Source organism: Phocoena phocoena, chromosome 3 (genome assembly GCF_963924675.1).
Source record: "Phocoena phocoena chromosome 3, mPhoPho1.1, whole genome shotgun sequence".
NCBI lineage: Eukaryota > Metazoa > Chordata > Mammalia > Artiodactyla > Phocoenidae > Phocoena > Phocoena phocoena.
In genome coordinates, this window is record NC_089221.1 from 13,439,153 (window position 1) to 13,461,235 (window position 22,083).

At 38.5% G+C, this 22,083-nt stretch overlaps 1 protein-coding gene and 1 non-coding gene across 2 annotated transcripts in view; one reads left to right on the forward strand and one right to left on the reverse strand.

Annotated features, from left to right (window-relative positions):
• FBXL7 (F-box and leucine rich repeat protein 7) overlaps window positions 1-22,083 on the forward strand; it is a 297,697-nt gene that overhangs the window by 99,537 nt on the left and 176,077 nt on the right. The gene's annotated exons all lie outside the window — the stretch shown is intronic.
• LOC136121732 (U6 spliceosomal RNA) lies at window positions 5,657-5,758 on the reverse strand. The gene has a single exon (XR_010655754.1). It is a non-coding gene; the product is annotated as a U6 spliceosomal RNA (small nuclear RNA).

Sequence of the window (22,083 nt, forward strand, 5' to 3'; positions counted from 1 at the left end):
GAGGTGGAAAATACTGGTGCAAGGAGACAGATCTGGGGTGGGGAAGCATGGATTCAGTGGTGGACAAGTTAAGCTGGAGATGTCTGCCAGATAAACTCAGAGAGGTCAGGGCAGAGCATGGAACTGGATTGTGGATGAGGATCTCAGAGGAGGCCTCTGAGCTGATGATATAGACGTGGGAATCTCTGACATGTTGAGGGCACAGCGATGGAGGACCAGCTGGGCATATTAAATTTCAAACCTTCAGTTTACAGAACATCTACCTGGGGCGGTGAACCCAGGAAAGCGCTTTTCTCATGCCCCATTATTTTACCTAGTCTTTCACTCTTCACCTGGGCTTATACTTTCTCTACTTGCCCTAGGACCCCTGTCCACATGCATTCACTCTTCCTGACCTTGACTCAGTTCTTTAGTTATCTCTCTCACCTGCCCTAGTTTATCCTGCCATCTCCCACCTTTCTGCTCCAGCCCACCCTCCTTTCAGTCTGCTAACCTGGTCGCTCTCATCAGCTGCTTTTCAACCTTCACCCTTTAGACTCTCACTGTCTGCTACATACCATATTCTAAGTCCTACAAATCTCTGAAGGTGTGGCTTCCTTTCCAATATTATTATATATCTTTCAGTACCTCAGTAAAAATGAGTCTGCATTCCTACAAGAAGGAGGAGGAAGAAGAAAGGAATGGGGGGGTGATTATTGGTTATAGGGCATTTGTAGATCAGGTTCCAATTTCCATGTGAATCAGGCAATAGAATTTGTTTTCATGAGACATCTCCCTCAAATTTTCAAGTGATGTCATGAGATAGAAACATTTTTTTTACTAGGAAGATAAGATGCTAGATGATCAGGATTTCTTTTACTACCAAGCAGGACCCTGTAGGGCTCCTGGGCACAAAAACCTTTGTGTCCCCCATTTCTTGATTATAGGAAATAGGTTTAATTCAGCCTCAGTGACCTTCCCTGAGTACCAATGGGCAGGTTCAAACAGTTGCTAATTAGGGAATGGAGGGGATGCAGGAGACGAAGGAGGAACAGTCAAAAGAAACAATAGTACAGCCTTGGAGCAGGGTCCTGGTTCCCCAACAAGGGATATACATATCTTTGAGCTGTTTTGCAGATACTGAAACCCCTGCCAGGTGGGAGTAGTTGAAAAGGTATGGTGCCCACAAGCAGGTACACCCCAGAGGGGTTGGAACCAGAAGGTTGATGATGCCGACTCCCACTTACCTCCCCACCAACCAATCAGAAGATTGTCCATGAGCTGATCACACCCTCTTTGAACCATTACTATAAAACTCCTCACTACCCCGTCCAAGTTGGGACACACAGTCTTGAGGGCATTCGCCCGCTGTGGCCCCCTTTGCTTCTCCTTCACCCAAAACTCTGTCTCCAAGAATTAATTCGGTGTTGGGGTACAGAGACCGGATCCGGCTTCACTATTACCATTTGAATTCCCTCTCAACACCATGAATATCCATAGTAGTACAGTATTTGATATATTTTAAGTTCTTAATAGTTACTGATTAAATGAAATTTGTTCTGTAAATATATCCAAAGGTTTTGAGAAGTATCACTCTGCGATACCTCATGCCACCACTCACTTTAACTGTTTACACCCTCAATCCTGTATTTCTGTTGCCCATTTATCTGCATCCCCCCCTTTACTGGGCCTTGACGTCAGAGGTTCCAAGATTGTAACTTTTCCCCAAAATTACCATGCCAATCTGATGAGCAGTTGTTTTAAATAGAAGTATAATTGACCTACAACACTATGTTAGTGCCAGGTGTACAACATAGTGATTCAATACTTCTATGCATTACAGAATGATCACTGTGATACGTCTAGTTACCATGTGTCACTATACAAAGTTGATGAGCAGTTTTTTAAAGAACAACTCACTTTATAGTAATAATTTGCATCTCCTGGAGGCATGTTGAATTATTGATTACAGATCTTCTGGTGTTCATTCCTGAAAGTAAAATCAGCTAATCATCTTATTCAAATATTTTCCATACTCTCAGATCCAGAAAAGACCAGTGTACGCAAATTGTACAAGTATTTACAATATTCTTTACTACACGTAAAATTTCAGAGTGAATTCCACTTTAAGGTATCCATTTAGCATGGGGACAGGGATTTCATCTGTTAACATTTTGCTAGATTAAAGAAAAGTAATACCACGATAGTCTTTCTAGACTACCTGGATAACAACGTTTCTCTGTGCACATATCTATTATAAGAATCTTTCATTTTTAGTAAAGAATCTATACAGTTTGAAAAAAATCTAATGTTTTTAAACTGTATGTACTCAGGATGGACACACTACATGCTTGTTCGTGACACGTACTCTGTGCAGGGATGTTGTCATTTGGCTCTATTTCTGTACAAAGGGATCCAAGGCAAAAGAAGGTTGACCAGCTCTTTGCATTTGCCAGGTTGAAGCCAGGAGCTTCATGAGGAATTAGGAAGACTCTTTGTGATTCCCCAAACACTTTGAAATCAGAAGAGCCACAGAGCCCCAGAAGGCTGCTGTGTGACAACGGAGTTGCAAGAATGTTGTCACAAAGAAGCAGTTGTGAGAAGGAAGCGTTGACCTGTGACTTTCTAGAACCTTCAACGTTAAAACCTACTGGTTGGATCTGTTAGGAAATTTTCCCCAGGAATATAATGCAGTAGGAGTCAGCAGGTTAGACAGAAACCAGTTACAGAAATGGGTTTTATTGTTTGTTTGCTAGATCCGTCTATAAACCATATAAAGTGTGTTTGTGGAAGGGGTGTAGAATATGTCAACCTATCCACCATCCAGTGCTGTGATCCTGCAGCCTTTCTTAGCCCAAATATTTTTCCTGACCACTCCCACCATTGGATATTGACTTCTCATACTATTTTCACCTCAGTGTGTTGCCCTTCCTCAAAGGGCTATACTGCTTTTCCCGCCAGTACAGAATTTCCAAAGGAGAAACCAGGGGTCTGTCTTGCTCTTGAAGTACTGTGTTGGAATATTTACTGTTCAATCACCTTCAACAAATAATTGTTGAGCACCTACTTTGAAAGTTCTACAGGGGACAAAAGTGTAAATTACAGACCACAGGGATGTTTTTCCATCTGAGCTGGATAAGTCAGGCGAGTTCCTGTGCCCAAAATCACTTCAGGGTTTCTTGAAGCACCTACATGCCCTTCCGTCTTCATGGGAGAGCTTGCTTTAGCCACTGTGGGATTGTGTAAGTAGCCAGGAGTAGTGTCAGGAAATTCTTCTCTATGTGTCTCCAACCTTCCCTCTCTCCACCCTGTGTCTTTCCTCTTCTTTCAGCTCTCTCCCTTTACCATTATTTCCTGTCCCACTTCTGTATCAACACCTCCTCTCTTTTTGTTTTTCTGCTGTATCTTGCTGTTTTCCTAAACTGGCCGACAACTATTTTTATTTGTATTTCTCTGCCAAGCTTTGGATATGCATTTCCCGAAAGACCTAAAATGCTTTTCTACTTGCAGTTTCTCTCTCCATTCTAAATCTCTTCATGCCCAGGGGCTGGGTAGGTGTCTGATTAGGAATGATACCTGTCTGCCCTGGTTTCGAATCAGAACATCAGTTTGACATCTGAAGACAAATCACAGAGCTATACCCATCCTTTCCCAGTGTCGTCTGCTCACTGAGGTGCTTATACAAGTAGCCCCACCTCTAGAGATGGGGGAGAGTTCAGCCTATCACCTGGTTCCCATTTCTCAGCTAATGGGACAGAGGCACAAACCTGTAAAACAAGTAGGTTTGTTTCCAAATGAAAACCAGATGTGCTGAATCCCACCGGAGTACTGGGTCCACCCTCTGTCACGTGTCTTAGCAGGTGCGGAAGGGTGCCCTTACCTAATTTTCACTACTAATCAACCCCAGCATTCCTTTACCTGAAAAATTAGCAGTCCAAATAAACTTTCAGTTACTGTAGCTAGAAATTACAACCACTCTCTGCAAGGAGCTGAACGGGAGTGCCACACATAGCTTCTGATGCCAAATATCACATTGCCTGACATCTCGATGCTGAAGAGTTCTCTTTGCCAGTTAATTTTTGCTTTAGGGAACGAACCATCAGTTATCAGATCCCCTGAACACTTGTATAAGTCTCTGAGACAATATCTTCAGAAGGAAATAGTCCTTTTTTTTCCTCTTTTGCTTCAAGAAACTTGTGCCAATAATCAAATGTGCCTTTATTCTCAGTTCTATTCACATGAATCCTCCAACTTATATCTTTTTCTTTCGTGTTTTCTTTGTTTTCAGACCAGAAGGGCACTTTAAGTAAAATTTATGGAATTTTAAAATGCCCAAGGCTTAATAACACACTATTGGAATATTTGAATATAGCTGAATTTACAGCAGTAAAGTTATGTGTTGGAGGGTTGTTGGCAAAGGACAAAGGTTGGAGTTGTCCCAGGAAACATTTTCTCACATAGTTGGTCATTGACTCAAATGGCAAGTGTTCTGGAATCATACTCACATGACATTGGTGGGTCTCTGGAAGTAAGAAGTTAGTTCCTTCTTATTGAAAGATCAAGAATGTGTGTTAAATGCAGCACCTGCTGTCTGTAAGATGCCAGGGCCAAGACTGGAGAAGTCCCTGGAGACACATAAGACCTGGGTCCTGCCCACAATGAACTTAACAATCTAGTTGGGAAGTTAAGACATTACATCGTGGTCCCAAAGACATCATTAAAGATGCAAACATTCTCGCGTCTACCTTCAAAATATACAGAGTCAGGGCATTTCTTATCATGTCCATTGCTGCCACCCTGCTCTAAGCCACCATCATCTCTCATCCCGATTATTGCTGTAATCTCCCAAGTGGTACCTCTGTGCTTCCACTGTGGCCCTGTTTAACCTACACTCAACAAAACAATCAAGGTGATCCAGTTAAAGAGTGAGTTGGATCATGTCAGTCCTCTGTCGAAAGCCCTTCGAAGCTCCTGGACCCGCTCAGAGTAGAGCCAGTGTTCTTGCAGTATAGACAAGGGTCTACACACAGTCCAGCCACCCACACCTTCTTTGACTCTCTGCTCTCAACTTTTACCAGTTTTCCTCTTGCACGTTCTGCTCCATCCATGCTCTCACCCCCTTGCTTTTCCTGGACTACACCAGGAATGTTGTGACCTCAGGGCCTTTGCACTTGCTGACCCCTCTGCCAGGAATCTCTATACCCCGATGACTATTCACCCCTCACATACTCAGGTGTTCATTTACAGTGAGGACTTTTTAGACCCCGTTATCTTAAATTGGGCTCTCATATGCACCCATTTGTGCACGTGCCCACACACACACCTTTTTTTTTTTTAATTGGAGTATAGTTGCTTTACACTGCTGTGTCAGTTTCTGCTGTACAGCAAAGTGAATCAGCCATTCGTATACATATGTTCCCTCTTTTTTTGGATTTCCTTCCCATTTAGGTCATCACGGAGCACCAAGTAGAGTTCCCTGTGCTATACAGTAGGTTCTCATTAGTTACCTGTTTTATACATAGTAGTGTATATATGCCATTCCCAATCTCCCAATTCATCCCACCACCACCCCTTTCCCCCTTGGTATCCATAAGTTTCTTCCCTATGTTTGTGTCTCTGTTTCTGCTTTGCAAATAAGATTTTTCTAGATTCCATATATATGGGTTAATATACTATAAAAAATACGGAACACTTCCTGAATTTGCACGTCATCCTTGCACAGAGGCCATGCTAATCTTCTGTGTTCCCATTTTAGTATATGTGCTGCCGAAGTGAGCACCACACACACTCTCTTGCTTGTTTTAACTTTTGTCCATATAGATATTACCATATGAAACCCTAATAGTTTGTGTGTTATCTGTCTTTTCCCCAGTAGGAGCTAAGCTAATTTTGTTTTTGTTTTTTTCAGTTTTGTTTGCCATATCTTTAGCACCTAGAATGGTGCCTGACACACAGTAGGTGGCCAATAAATATTTATTGAATGATTATTGTTATTTTGAGCATGAGGTGTTGTATTAGTTTCTTTGGGCTGCTGTAACAAAGTATCACAAACTAGGTTGCTTAAAGCACAGAAATTTATTGTCTCACAGCTCTGGAGGATAGAAATCTGAAATCAAGGTGTCTGCAGAGCCATGCTTCCTCTAAAATCTGTAGAGGAAAATCTTGACTTGCCTCTGCCAGCTTCTGGCAGCCTCAGGTGTCAACTTCAGCTGCAGCACTTCAATCCCTACCCCCGTTGTCACATGACATTCTCTCCTCATTTGGGGTGGAAGGAAAACTATTCCCTTTTATGTCATCTCACCTCCCTTTTTCCTCTGAAATTTGACCAGACTAATATCCCATCAATACAGCTCTGATCCAGCATCTACTCAGACCAGAAACCTTCAGCATCTATAAGTTGTCTGAATTCTCTAGTCTAGAATTTGAGGTTTTCCACATTCTGTTTGCCATCCACTATCACATAACCTGTGACCTATCTAACTTGTAGTATTTGCTTCTCCCCATAGGTACCCTTTGGTGCATCTCTACACATGTCTCGTCTTATGCTTTTGTTTCAACCCTTCTCTAGTGAAACCATTACATAAAGACTTTCCTGCCATCTTCCTTCCTAAGTCCAACATCTCCATCTTCAAAGCATGCATGCGAGATTACCCCTACCTTTTTGAGGGCATTCATTATTTCCTATCCTGTCTTTTAGGTATATGTGAATGAAGCTTTTGTCTCCTCTAAATTAGGATGATAAACATACCAGTAGCGTGATTTTTTGGTTGATATAACTTGTGAGAAGACTGTACATTTAAATTTTAATAAAGCTTTTGTTGTTCTGAATCAAAGAATGCGAGGTTTCAGATGTAAGAACATGTCCTTCCTCAGTTGTTTTCTGAGATAGCAATACACAGTGATGAAATGAGGTCAAGATTCAGAGGGAAGGGTTTGAGAAAGAAAAATTAAGAAATGTGGAGGAAGTTGGGTGGATGTTAAGAAGTCTGTGTTAGGGACTTCCCTGTCGGTGCAGTGGTTGAGACTTTGCCTTCCAATGCAGAGGGTGCGGGTTTGATCCCTGGTGAGGGAGCTAGGATCCCACATGCCTTGCAACCAAAAACGTAAAACAAAAGCAATATTGTAACAAATTCAATAAAAGACTAAAAATGGTCCACATCAAAAAAATCTTTTAAAAAAGTCTATATTAAATTACATGTAGCCACCTTTGGGTCTCTTTTCAAGCACCTACACTCTCTTTGGAAAATAAATTATTTTACATATTGTGGTGTGCCAAATAATGTCCTCTGGAAGATGGCCCCGTCATAATTCCTGGAACCTATGATATGCTAAGTTACGTGGCAAAAGGGACTTTGCGGGTATGATTAAGTTCAGGATCTTAAGATGGGGAGATTATTCTGGATTAGTCTGGCTGGATCCAGTGTAATAACAATGATCCTTATAAGACAGAAGCAAGACAGTCAGTCTCTAAGAAGAAGATGTAATGGCAAAAGCAGAGAAGAAAAGAAGGCTTCATGACAACAGAAGCAGAGAGAGATTGAAATGCTGGCTTTGAAGGTGGAGGATGGGGCCATAAGCCAAAGAATGCAGGTGGCCTCTAGATGCTAGGAATGGAATTCTCCCTTAGAACTTCCAGACAGAATGCAGACCTGCTGACACCTTGATTTTAGGACTTCTGACCTCCAGAATTATAAGATAATAAATTTGTGTTGTTTTGAGTGACTTAGTTTTGCAGTAATTTATTACAGTGGCAATAGAAAACTAACACATATTTTAAGGCGCTGACAATTAAAAGCAGAGACCAGGGTTTGGCAATCTTTGCTGTAAAGGACCAGATAGTAAATATTTTAGGCTTTGTGGGCCATCTGGTCTCTGTTACAATTACTCAGCTCTGCCATATAGCATGAAAGCAGCCAGAGACAAGATGTAAATAAATGACTGTGGCTGTGTTCCAATAAAACTTTATTTACAAAAATAGGCAATAGACTGGATTTTGCCCATGGGCTGTAGCTTGCTGATACATGGTATAAACCAATGCCTCATAATTGTTTATTGTTTTAATTTATACTTCATCTTATTCTGGAATCTCATTCCTGTTTATGTATGCCACATGACCCACTGAACAGAACATTCAACAATGGTCTGAAGTTGGTTCTCCAACCAGAAACATTAAGATTTTTAAGTGAAGATGCAGCTTATTATTAACATTCTACAGTCATCTTTAATTCCTCGGTACTCGCATATTGCAAGAATTGTATCCTAGAGGTGTAAATAGCAGTGCTAAACGACTCTGGCTTGATTTGCTCAAGTGAGAAGACCATACTGTATTTTCACAAAGCCTCTAGAATTTCTAATACTAAGAATATGCACATCTCATGAAAATGTATTTCATCAAGCACTGTCTACAGAGGATTAAACTAAACTGTAAAACCATGTTTTTTGTGTACAGACTTCACGATTGCTAATGCTCTTTTGTTTATAATTTCTCCCTGGGACATCTCTCCTGAGGCAAATGTTCCCTCAGCAGAGGAGGTACTGTACAGACAGTGTGATTTTTAGCCAAAAAAATTGCTGCACGCGGGGATTCTTATTAGACTTGTGTTGTACTTCTCTTTGCTTTGTGAACCTGACCCCAAACATCTGTGTAAATGTGGCAAGTTAAAACAGCTTGCTTATACCTGGCTTGCCAAATTCAGTTCTGTTTTCATCATGTTTATATCAGGATTACATGACATTGGCCCACCTCCCGTGCCTGCTGGCTTCCTTCTCCTTTCTTCCTTGTTCATCATGCTGACCTCCAACCTTAACAGCTCATACTCCATCCTACCCCCTCCATGGTCAGGCCTGCATCATCACTACTTCCTCTGCAACTTCTCCTAACATTCTTCTGGTCTATATGTGGATTAGTTAATTCATGTCACATGAAGCTTTACTGTTTGCATGATTTTTGCATGCACCCTACTAAATTACAGATGCTCATATTCAGAAACTAACTTATAATTTTGTATAGTTCATAATACTTCGTATAATATTAAATAAATATTATCTGGCTTACTGATTGCTAGATTTTTTACTTAATTTGACTCTTTGGGTTTTTAAAAAATATTTTTTAGAATACTTTTAGGTTCACAACAAAATTGAAAGGAAAGTACAGATAATTCCCATACACCTCCTACCCCTACACATGCATAGCCTCCTCTATTATCAACACCACTCACCAGAATGGTACCTTTTTTACCAAGGATGAACCTACATTGACACATCATAATCCCCCAAGGTCCATAGTTCACTTTAGGGCTCACTCTGGGTATGTGCATCCTGTGGGTGTGGACAAATGTATAATGACATATATCCATCATTATAATATCATACAGAGTATTTTCATTGCCCTAAAAATTCTTTGTGCTCTGCCTATTCATCTCTACCCCTGCACTAACACACATACACTCCTGGAAGCCACTGTTTTCTTTTTTTTTTTTATTGTCTCTATAGTTTTGCTTTTTCTAGAATGTCATATAGTTAGAATCATAACAGGTAACTTGTTAGGTTGACTTCTTTCACTTAGTAATATGCATTTAAGATTCCTTCATGTCTTTTCATGGCTTGATAGCTCATTTCTTTTTAGCGTGGAATAATATTCCATTGTCTGGGTGTACCACAGTTTATCCATTCACCTATTGAAGGACATCTTGGTTGCTTCCAAGTTTGGGCAATTATAGATAAAGCTGCTATAAACATCCGTGTGGACATAAGTTTTCAGCTCCTTTGGGGAAATAACCAAGGAGCACAATTACTGGATCATATGATAAAAGTAGGTTTAGTTTTTGCAGAAACTGACGAATTGTTTTCCAAAGTGGCTGTACCATTTTGCATTCCACCAGCAGTGTGTGAGAGTTCCTGTTGCTCCTCATCCTTGTCAGCATTTGGTGTTGTCAGTTTACTGGATTTTAGCCATCCTAATTGGCATGTAGTGCTATCTTGTTGTTTTAATTTGTGTTTCCCTGATGACATATAATGGGGAGCATCTTTTCATAAACTTTTTAACCATCTGTATATCTTTTTGGTGAGGTGTCTGTTAAGGTCTTTGGTCTATTTTTAATTGGGTTGTTTATTTTCTTATTACTGAGCTTTAAGTGTTCTTTGTATATTTTGGGTAACAGCCCTTTGTCAGATGTGCCTTTTGCAAATATTTTCTCTAAGTCAGTGGCTTGTCTTCTCATTTTCTTGATGTTTTTTTCAGAGCGGAAGTTTAAAATTTTAACAACGTCTAGTTATCAATTATTTCTTTCTTGGATTGTGTCTTTGCTGTTGTATTTAAAGTCACTGTCATATATAACAGCAGTCCCCAGTCTTTTTGGCACCAGGGACCGGTTTCGTGGAAGACAGTTTTTCCACGAACATGGGGTGGGGGGATGGTTCAGGCAGTAATGCGAGTGATGGCAAGTGACAGATGAAGCTTCGCCTGCCCACCGCTCACCTCCTGCTGTGCAGCCAGTTCCTAAAAGGGGGTTGGGGACCCCTGATATACAAGGTCATCTAGATTTTCTCCAGTGTTACCATCTAGGAGTTTTATACTTTTGTGTTTAGATTTAGGTCTGTGATCCATTTAGAGTTAATTTTTATGAGGCATGTAAGGTCTGTGTCTAGATTCATTTCTCTTTTTTTTGCATGTAGATGTCCAGTTGTTCCTGCACCTTCTGTTGAGGAGACTTATCTTTGCTCCATTGTATTGCCTTTTCTCCTTTGTCAAAGATCAGTTGACTCTATTTATGGGGGCCTGTTCCTGGGCTCTTTATTCTGTTCCATTGATCTATTTGTCTATTCTTTCAACAATACCACAGTGTCTTGATTACTGTAGCTTTATGTTAAGTCTTGAAGTTAGGTAGCATCGTTGTTCCAACTTTGTTCTTCTTCAGTATTGTGTTGGCTGGTCTGTATCTTTTGCCTTTCATATAAACTCTAGAATCAGTTTGTTGTTATCATACAATAGCTTGTTGGATTTTTTATCATGATTGCATTGAATCTGCAGATCAAGTTGGGAAGAACTGACATCTCGGCAATATTGAATTTCTCTATCTGTGAATACAGAATATCTTTCCATTTATTTAGTTCTCCTTTAATTTTGTTGATCAGAGTTTTGTAGTTTTCCTTACACAGATCTTGTACATTTTGTAGACTTAGGCTTAAGTATTTCATTTGGGGGGGTGCTAATGTAAATAACATTGCATTATTAATTTTAACTTCCCTTTGAACATTGTTGGTGTATAAGAAAGCAATTGACTTTGTTATACCTTGTATCCTTCAACCTTGCTATAATTACTTATTAATTCCAGGAGTTTTTTGTTTATTATTTCAAATTTTCTACATAGAGGATCATGTCATCTGCAAAGACAGTTTTAAACCTTCCTTCCCAATCTGTATACCTTTTATTTCTTTTTCTTACTTTATTGCATTAGCAAGTACTTCCACCATCATGTTGAAAAGGACTGGTGAGAAAGGACATTCCTGCTTTGTACTTGATCTTAATGGGAAACCTTTGAGTTTCTCACCATTAAATATGATGATAGCTATAGGTTTCCTGTAGATAGTCTTTATCAAGTTGAGAAAACTCCGCTCTATTCTTAATTTACTGAGAGTTTTTATTATGAATGGGTGTTGGATTTTGTCAGATACTTTTTCTGCATCTATTGCTGTGACTCTTTTTTCCTTTTTTAGTCTGTGATAGATTACATCAGTTGATTTTCAAATGCTGAACCAGCCTTGCATACCTGGGATAAATCCCACCTTGTCATGGTGTATACTTCTTTTTAATACATTTTTGGATATGATTTGCTAATATTTTGTGGAGGATTTTTGCATCAATGTTCATGAGAGATATTCGTCTGTAGTTTCCTTTTCTACTAATATCTTTGTTTAGTTTGGGTATTGGGATAATACTGGCTTCACAGAAAATATTCCCTTTGTTTCTATCCTTTGATAGAGATTGTAGAATTGATGTAATTTCTTCTTTAAATATTTGGTAGAATTCATCAGTGAACCCATGTGGGTCCAATCCTTTCTTCTTTGGAAGGTTATTCATTATTGATTCAATTTCTTTCATATTGGGTTGGCCAAAAAGTTCGTTCAGGTTTTTGCTTAACATCTTATGGTATAGGCCTATTCAGATTATTTATTTCTTCTTGTGTGAGTTTTGGCAGATTGTGTCTTTGAAGAAATTGGTCCATTTCATCTACTTTATCAAATTGTGGGCATAGAGTTGTTCATCGTATTCTTTTATTATTCTTTTAATTTTCAATGAGATCTGTAGTGAGGTCCCCTCTTTCATTTCCAATGTTACTAATTTATGTCCTCCCTCTCTCTCTCTCTCTTTTTTTTTTTTGTTTCCTTGGTTAGAGACTTATTTTATTTATTTATTTATTTATTGGCTGTGTTGGGTCTTCATTGCTGTGTGTGGGCTTTCTCTAGTTGCGGCAAACAGGGGCTACTCTTCATTGTGGTGCATAGGCTTCTCATTGTGGTGGCTTCTCTTGTTGTGGAGCATGGGCTCTAGGCATGTGGGCTTCAGTAGTTGTGGCACACAGGCTCAGTAGTTGTGACTCATGAGCTCTAGAGCACAGGCTCAGTAGTTGTGGTGCACAGGCTTAGTTGCTCCGCGCCATGTGGGATCTTCCCAGACCAGGGCTCGAACCCGTGTCCCCTGCATTGGCAGGCGGATTCTTAACCACTGAGCCACCAGGGAAGTCCCAAGGCTTATTGATTTTATTGATCTTTTTGAAGAACCAGTTTTCAGCTTCATTGATTTTCTCTATCGATTTCCTCTTTTTCGTTTCATTGATTTCTACCCTAGTTCTTAATATTTCTTTTGCTTACTTTGGATTTACTTTGCTTTTCTTTTTCTAGTTTCCTAAAGTGGTAACTTAAATTGTTGATTTTAGATCTTTATTCTTTTCTAATCTATGCATTCAATACCATAATTTTCCCTCTAAACACTGTTTTTGCTACATTCCACAGATTTGATAAGTTGTGTTTTCATTTTCAGGTAGTTCAAAATATTTTTAAACTTACCTTGAGATTTCTTCCTTGGCCCATGTATTTTTCAGAAGTTTGCTGTTTAATCTCCATGTATTTTGTGGTTTTCCAGTTAATTTCTGTTTTTGAATCCTAGTTTAATCCCATGTGGTCTGAGAGCAGGCATTGTATAATTTCTATTCTTTTACATTTGTTAGGGTGTGTTTTATGGCCCAGAATGTGGTCTATCATGGTGAATGTTCCCTGTGAGCTTGAGAAAAATGTGTGCTCTGCTACTGTTGAATGAAGTAGCCTGTAGATGTTAATTATATCTAGTTGAGTGATGGTGTTATTGAGTTCAGCTATGTCTACTGATTTTCTGCCTACTATATTTGCTCATTTCTGAGAAAGGGGTTTTCTTTGGATTACATTGAGAAATATGCTAGTGATTTACAACAGAATTTTTATTTTTATTTTACCTTTTCAGTTACAGCTAGTGTTCACTTAATATTTTAGAGATAGCAGTCTACTCTGATTTCCAGATTTGCTTAGTGGCGTCATTTATACTAAAAATCATATTGGATGATAACATTTAATTAATATCTTGGAAGCAAAGAATAATGAGGATATAGTCTTGAACATTTTTGATTTGCATATGACTTTACCTAAACTATTCCAGAAAATTAAGAAATTTTATTATCTTCAAAAACTTACAGAGAAAAAAGTCCAGAGTCTCCTGACATGGACTGATTTTAGTTTAAATATTCTGCCATGTAAGGCCCTATACATTTGCCAGGCCTCAGTGAATATGCCACTTGGTATGGAGAGCTATGTTTGGCAGTGCATTTCTATTTTCTTTCCAGTTCCCAGCAACACCTGGTCTTTGTATTCTGCTGTCTCATAGGGATGATGACCATGTTGTTGGTCTAGTTTCCTAGTGTATACTTTAAGCCACCCAGCAGATATAAAAAGTACAATTCTACTGAGATTCCTTTACAAACTGTTCTAAGGATGTTCATTTAAAATGCGTAAGTGCTGAGCACTGAAACCATCCTTTTTTTTTTTAAATTCTCTCATCACCTACTCCACTGAAAAAAGTTATCATGATTTGTTAGTGAAGTAGACATTCTGATGCCCAGAGGTATTGCAGACCAGTGGTCAGGACATAATAAGAAACTACACTAAAAGTGCTTGCTTGCCATCTTTCATATTGTACTCTTGGAATGAGTGAGAAAAGGTGAGTGAAAAGTTGACTGCAAATAATTACGTAAAAATAGATATGAGACATTGCTCCACAATATCACTTCCGATATACACCCGTCCAGGATATGAAACCTTAATCTAAGTGTGAGAAAACAGACATTTCCAAATGGAGGAATGTTATGCAAAATAATTGATCTGGGCTCTAAAAAATGCCAATGTCATGTAAGTCAAAAGAGTCTGGGGGTTATACTACAAAGCTACAGTAATCAAGACAGTATGATACTGGCACAAAAACAGAAATACAGATCAATGGAACAGGATAGAAAGCCCAGAGATAAACCCACGCACATATGGTCACTTTATCATTGATAAAGGAGGCAAGAGTATACAATGGAGAAAAGACAGCCTCTTCAATAAGTGGTGCTGGGAAAACTGGGCAGCTACATGTAAAAGAATGAAATTAGAACACTCCCTCATACCGTACACAAAAATAAACTCAAAATGGGTTAAAGACCTAAATGTAAGGCCAGACACTATAAAACTCTTAGAGGAAAACATAGGCAGAACACTGTATGACATAAATCACAGCAAGATGCTTTTTGACCCACCTCTTAGAGAAATGGAAATAAAAACAAAAATAAACAAATGGGACCTAATGAAACTTCAAAGCTTTTGCACAGCAAAGGAAACCATAAACGAGACAAAAAGACAGCCCTCAGAATGGGAGAAAATATTTGCAAACGAAGCGACTGACAAAGGATTCATCTCCAAAATTTACAAGCACATGCAGCTCAATATCAAAAAAACGAACAACCCAATCCAAAAATGGGCAGAAGACCTAAGAGACATTTCTCCAAAGAAGATATACAGATTGCCAACAAATACATGAAAGGATGCTCAACATCACTAATCATTAGAGAAATGCAAATCAAAACTACAACGGGGCTTCCCGGGTGGCGCAGTGGTTAAGAGTCTGCCTGCCGATGGCAGGGGACACGGGTTCAAGCCCTGGTCTGGGAGGATCCCACATGCCGTGGAGCAACTGAGCCCGTGCACCACAGCTACTGAGCCTGTGCTCTGGAGCCCACAAGCCACAACTGCTGAAGCCCGCACGCCTAGAGCCTGTGCTCCGCAGTGGGGGAGGCCATGCAATGAGAAGCCTGTGTGCCACAGCAAAGACCCAATTCAGCCAAAAATAAATACAATTAAAAAAAAAAAACCTACAATGAGGTATCACCTCACATCCGTCAGAATGGACATCATCCAAAAAATCTACAAACAGTAAATGCTGCAGAGGGTGTGGAGAAAAGGGAACCCTTTTGCACTGTTGGTAGGAATGTATATTGATGCAGCCACTATGGAGAACAGTATGGAGGTTCCTTAAAAAACTAAAAATAGAACTACCATACGATCCAGCAATCCCACTACTGGGCATATACCCTAAGAAAACCATAATTCAAAAAGAGTCATGTACCACAATGTTCACTGCAGCTCTGTTTACAATAGCCAGGACATGGAAGCAACCTAAGTGTCCATCAACAGATGAATGGATAAAGAAGATGTGGCACATATATACAATGGAATATTACTCAGCCATAAAAGGAAATGAAATTGAGTTATTTGTAGTGAGGTAGATGGACCTAGAGTCTGTCGTACAGAGTGAAGGAAGTCAGAAAGAGAAAAACAAATACCGTATGCTAACACATATATATGCAATCTAAAAAAAAAAAAAAAAAAAAAGGTTCTGAAGAACCTAGGGGCAGGACAGGAATAAAGATGCAGACATAGAAGATGGGCTTGGGGGAAGCTACGATGAAGTGAGAGAGTGGCATGGACATATATACACTACCAAATGTAAAACATATCTAGTGGGAAGCAGCTGCATAGCACAGGGAGATCAGCTCGGTGCTTTGTGACCACCTAGAGGGGTGGGATAGGGAGGGTGGGAGTGAGAGGCAACAGGGAGGAGATATGGGGATATATGTATGTGTATAGATGATTTACTTTGTTATACAGCAGAAACTAACACACCATTGTAAAGCAATTATACTCCAATAAAGAGGTTAAAAAAGGAAAGTCTGGGGGAATGTTCTAGATTAAAGGATCCTAGATTCAAATATAAAATAAAATAAAATTTCCCAGCTTTACAGGACATTACTGAGCCAATGGAGAAAATTTAAGTATAGAGTTTCTATTGATAAGGGCATATGAATCGTTGTTAAATTTTCTGTGTATGGTGATTGTATTGATGTGATGTGGGATATTTCATAAGACGGTATATGCTGAAGTATTTTTGAGATTTAGAGTCACAAGATTTGCAACTAACTCTCAAGTAATTCTGAAAAAAGAGAGTGTTTATATGTGTGTACACCTATACATACACACACACATGTGTACACATATACTTGTGTGTTATTCATATATGTAAATATAAGAGAGAGAGAGAGAATGTGTAAACATTAACAATTGGTAAATCTTGGCATATAGGTGTTTGTTGTACTATTCTTCCAAGTTTTTCCATAAGTTTGACATTTTTCAAAATAAAAATTGGGGGATAAGTAGACAACGAATCCCAAAGGGTCTTTTCCCCAGGCTTTTGTTTGGACATTAGTTAAGGCTCAGGTAAACGAAAGTGGAAAATCCTGAAGCTACCCAAATAAATAATCCCTTCTTATCTTTTGCAGTATTTTAGTACTTACAGACAAGGCCAGTTGAAGACTAGCTAAATAAATATCTTTATATATTTGACCCTTTAAGGGATGACTTTAAATAAACAAACAAATAAAATAACAGCCAAGCATCCAGGCACTGTGATAATCACAAGTTTTTGATTTGGAAATGTTTCCCAGTTTGAGAGTTATTGCTTTCAGCTGTAATAATAACGGGCTTTTCCTCTAAGGGAAAAATATGTGATGTTTAAAATAAATATCATCAGTACAGTTTTGCACTGTTGAGAAAACATAAATGACCTTTTTTTCTTTAAACATTCAGATCACCCAAAAGTCTCATGAATGTGTATTGGGGGAGACAGAATTTCAACTGACTAAGAGGTGATAAAAAGACTGGTTACAAGAGGGCTTCACCATCATTTTGAACAGCTCCAAAGCCCTTTTGTTTGTGGCCTTCACACAAGGAGAAGCTCAGAGTTTTGTCCAAGCAAGTTGGCTTTATGTTCCTACTGAAATCTGCATTTTGACCGTTGAATACAATTCAGGATGGAACTATAAGCTCAGATGATGCCATTACTTAATTCCTAGGAGTTGACTCAAACCAGTGTTGTTCTGAACAGTGTGGTATCCTAAAAGGGTTTACACATATCTCCAGGGAACAGCCAAAGACTTGAAGACATCTTTTCGGTGAGATTTCACATCCTCACTTTTTGTCTTATGAGAAAATAGTAACAAGTTTCGTCTTTGTTCCCTCCATCTGACATGATAAATCTTTCAGCAAGAAGATGTTTTTCTTTAACTGAAAAAATATCCAGAACTATAGTGAATATCATTATTTGAGTAGCCATGATTTTTCTGACATCATACTAGTTGAATTACCTACAGTTATGAGATACCAACACCACAAGAGCCCTGTAGGGCAGGTACTATTATTTTACAGAGAAGGAAAATTTTACGGCTAAGTTAGTAGGTAGTGATTGGTCTGGTAATAATCTTGCTGTTACCACTACAATATACTGCTTCCTGCAAATGGAGGATATTTATTTTCTTTTATTCCATTATCCACTTAGAAATTGTGACAGCACACAGAAACACAATCAAATGAATGGAAACAAACCCTTTTAAGGTGGCAATTTTATTTCTTTTCTCCACCAGCTGGTCAGTTAGGTCTTTTATGAGCGTGATTATCTTTCTAGAGTCTTAACACGGATAGACATTTATTTGTCGATTAAAATCTGTAGCACGAACTAAAGGAAATAACAGACATTCTGCAGGAATGATTAATGTCAAGGTAGCTTGCCTTGATTGAGGCCAGAGATCATGGGAGAATTCAGCTGAGTTCTCCAGATTCCTCCTTGGAAAAGAGAGAGAACAGCAGTGAGAGAATCTGAAGTAATAGGCTTATCAACTGATATCCACTCACTGACTCAGAAGTACTTGGCAGGTGAGAAGTTGAGTGCATATTCAAAATCAGTAGCTACTGCTTCTTGTTTGTTCAACAGACATTATCACTAGTTCTGTGCCAGGCATCGGGCTGTGTACTGAACTCATTCAAGAATCACCCAGTTGTCTACAAGTCTAAATTTTCAATCTCTGTTGAATTGCTATGCATAAAGTGAGATGTTAGCAATAAAGCATAATACCTGTACTAAACCAGTCATTTATTAGCAATTATGACTATTAATTAGCATCATCTTCCAAGTAATGCTAGTAATGAAGAGCCCACATTGTGGATGCCCCCAGGACATTTTCCTTGAAGACTTCCTTTGGAACTTTTCCTGAAAACATTCAAGAATCATATGGAAGACATCCAGTTAGAAACTTTCATGTTGTAAACTTTAAGCTTCGATTATATTTACCTTGGGTGGCTGAGTAAATTACTTGACTTTTCTCCAGGCCTAAAATGGTGTTATAAAACCACATGGTACCTGATTACATGGTCCATCTCTGTTGTGAACCCTTTCAAGCATGCATGTAGGTTGTTAACATTGGGAAAACATTTAATAATTCATTAAAAATTCATGTTTTAAATTGTAAGTCTGATTTTGCTTTCGTACCTAGCTTATTTTTTCTCTCCCATTTAGTAAATTCAGCAGTCCTCACTCTCTGAAATGTCGGTCAACAATTACTTTCTCTAATATGGCAAATCATTTTGTACATTAAGCCACCAGCTTTGGCAACAGTGGCATCATCAGCTATCATCTGTTTTTAGCTGTTTCCTTTCAAAATGATTTATTTGAAAGAGTATAATATTATATAATTATGCAGTGCTTATCACAGCTTAATGTGAGATTTTCCACCTAAATTGGTAGTTACCCCTGCTTCTCTGAAACACACACACACACACACACACACACACACACACACACACACACACACACACCCCTGGGAGAAAAATGCCAAAATTCTAAAACCTTACATAATAGGCTCAGAGAATGAGCTTATTCGGGGACAAGCTGGATGTTTTTACAGTGCAGAATGCTTGTTAAATAAAGGCAGTGATGACTCAAGTGAGAAATATGTTTGAAAGTAATAATTTTATATACGGTATTTTTTCTTCCTCTGTTAAATTTTATTCATGGTGCAACTTTCTCTGCAGAACAGTAATATCTGTTTTTAATTCTGGAGTATTTTATTGTTTAAAAAGATCCCCTCTTAAATTTCAGATGTATAATTTTGCCTTTATGATAGAATACTTATGAAAGTTGTAACTGTCTGATAAAGGAGGTTTGTATAATGCTCAGGCAGACACATCTTTGAAGCTCAATATTTTATTTCATTATAAGGACTAGGTAAATTTTCATTTCATTTTCTGCTTGGAGACTACGTGTGTCTTGGATTTTTCAAAGAACTGTTTTGTAGTGTGAAATCTACACTGTTAAACAGAACAATCTCTTTCTAAATTCCTTTAGTTATGTGACTTTAAGAGACCTGTGAATATTTAAAGTGATAAGAGTTCCAAAGCTTGTGGAGCTGCCGGATCTGTAAGTAAAGGTCACTCACAAAATCTACAAATACTCTGCCTAAAATCATAGCAAACAAAGGTCAGAACATACGGGAAAAATCAGTCATTTTAGGTCCTACCTTTTTATTTGCATTTCAAATAAAATTATTTATATTCTCTTTTCCCTCTTTTTCTCCCTTCTCCTCTGCACTATCTTCAATTCTTCTCTCTCTGTTTATTTCCATGATAATACAAAAATAAATATTCCCCACCTTAAAAAAGAGAGAAAACCATTTTTTTTGACTCTCAGACCCAACTATGCCAATTCTCAGCTCTCCTTTGTAGTTAAACTTTTCAAAATATTTTCTTTTCATATTGCCTTTTTTCCCCTCACTTCCCGTTTTTTAAATCTTTTTTTTTTTAGGTGTTAGCATTGTAGTGATATTTTCCCAGGCATATTTTCAGCCCAGATAAGGACACTTTTTAAGTACGATTGTGTTAAACACTATTTTTTGGCTACCCAGATCATTTTTGCTATTATAAAAATTGCAAGTATTGCCTAAGAATGCGCATAATTGTGCACCTAGCATATTTCTTAATTCTTAAGAAATATTTTATTATGAAATATTTCAATACTTCCAATAGCAGGCTTTCAGGGCCAATTGAAAGAGTATAGTGGAGGCCTACCTACCATCTGATGAATATTTAACAGATATATGTCAGGCTTGCGTCGACTATCCCCCAATCTTCATTCATTATTTCTTCATAACAACCTGGAAGGCCAGGTTTGAATTTGATCTTGGTGCCTTATTCATACTCATATCACCGCCCCACCACCCCTGCCCTGCTCCCTGCTTTATCCTCCCAACAGGAAGCTTGCACATATACACTTAGCACAGCCTGTGTGTCTGGGCTCCATGCCCAACCCACACACAGAGTTGCCCTTGGCTATCCATCAGGGTTAGGGGTACACACAGTAATGGCACAGTCTGCTACTGCAGGGATAGACCCAGGGAATAGATTGACACAGTCCCTGGAATTGGGCTATGGCCACTTGGGCAGTGCATTCCAGGGTCCACGATATCTGAGTGTGGCTAGAACAAGGTGCAGGCATCAGGTGGACACATTCCCTTGGCTGACTGACTTCTTGTATATATGCCCTCAGAAGATTTCCATAGAAATGTTCGTAATAGCATTGCTAAAAAAAATCTGAAAACAACTCAGTTACTGGTTGACAGGTCATTGGAAACTTATGTTACACAATGGAATGCTATAATGCAGTGAAAATATGTATGCATATATTATAAATATTTTATACAGCATCACTTATGGGTGAATTTTATATAACCAGCTCATTATCACAGAATGCTTTTACTGATTTTATTGTATCTGTAGCCAACCTATGGTTGCAATTGATGAATGATTATAGTACTGACTACTGGGTGATTTCTTTGCTTATGTTAACAAGTAATAGAAAAGTGAAATAAAATGTGTTTTGGAAATTCACCATTTGTCAGTGACATTAGTGACTTCTTTGTTAGATCAAATAATAACATTTGAATACTAGAGGACTATTTCTTATTTTTTTGTGCTATTCACAAAGTAATGACTATAGGCATGACACACTTTTAAGTCTAATCTGCATAATTAACAGTTTTTTCTATTATGCTCTTAAGGATAGACAATACACAAAACAATAAATGAAGCCCTGATTTGTAGTGTTGAAAATTTCCTTGGTATAAATACTTCCACAATTGCCCATTTCACGCTACTGACATCACATTGCTGAACACAGAGCTGGGAAACAGCATGCTGTGGTCCACATTACGTCGTGTTTCCACCACACAGATCAAAGGACATAAATGACCTCAGGAACATGGTGTTTAGTATAATGTAGTAAGATCGTTAAGAAGTGATGAATTTTGAGTACTTATTTCTTTTGTTAATAAGATTTACTTAATTGTAAGTTTATGCAATTCACTTTTTAATGGTTATATTAACAAATAGCTTGCAAAAATTTTTTTAAACTTAACAATCAGCTATTGGTTCAAACCAGCTCCAGTACAGTATTGCCCAACACCATTGACTGAATAGGCTATGTCAGTCATTTCTGGGTTTACATTCTATTTTATTGTCCTGTTTATGTATTTCTGCTCTGATAAAACACTGTATTAATTCATGTTTAAAATTCAACTTGGTATCTGGAAGGGCAGTCCTTTCACAGTTTTCTTCTTCAGGAATATCTTGGCTGTTTTTGTTGGGGGCTACCTTGGCACTTTC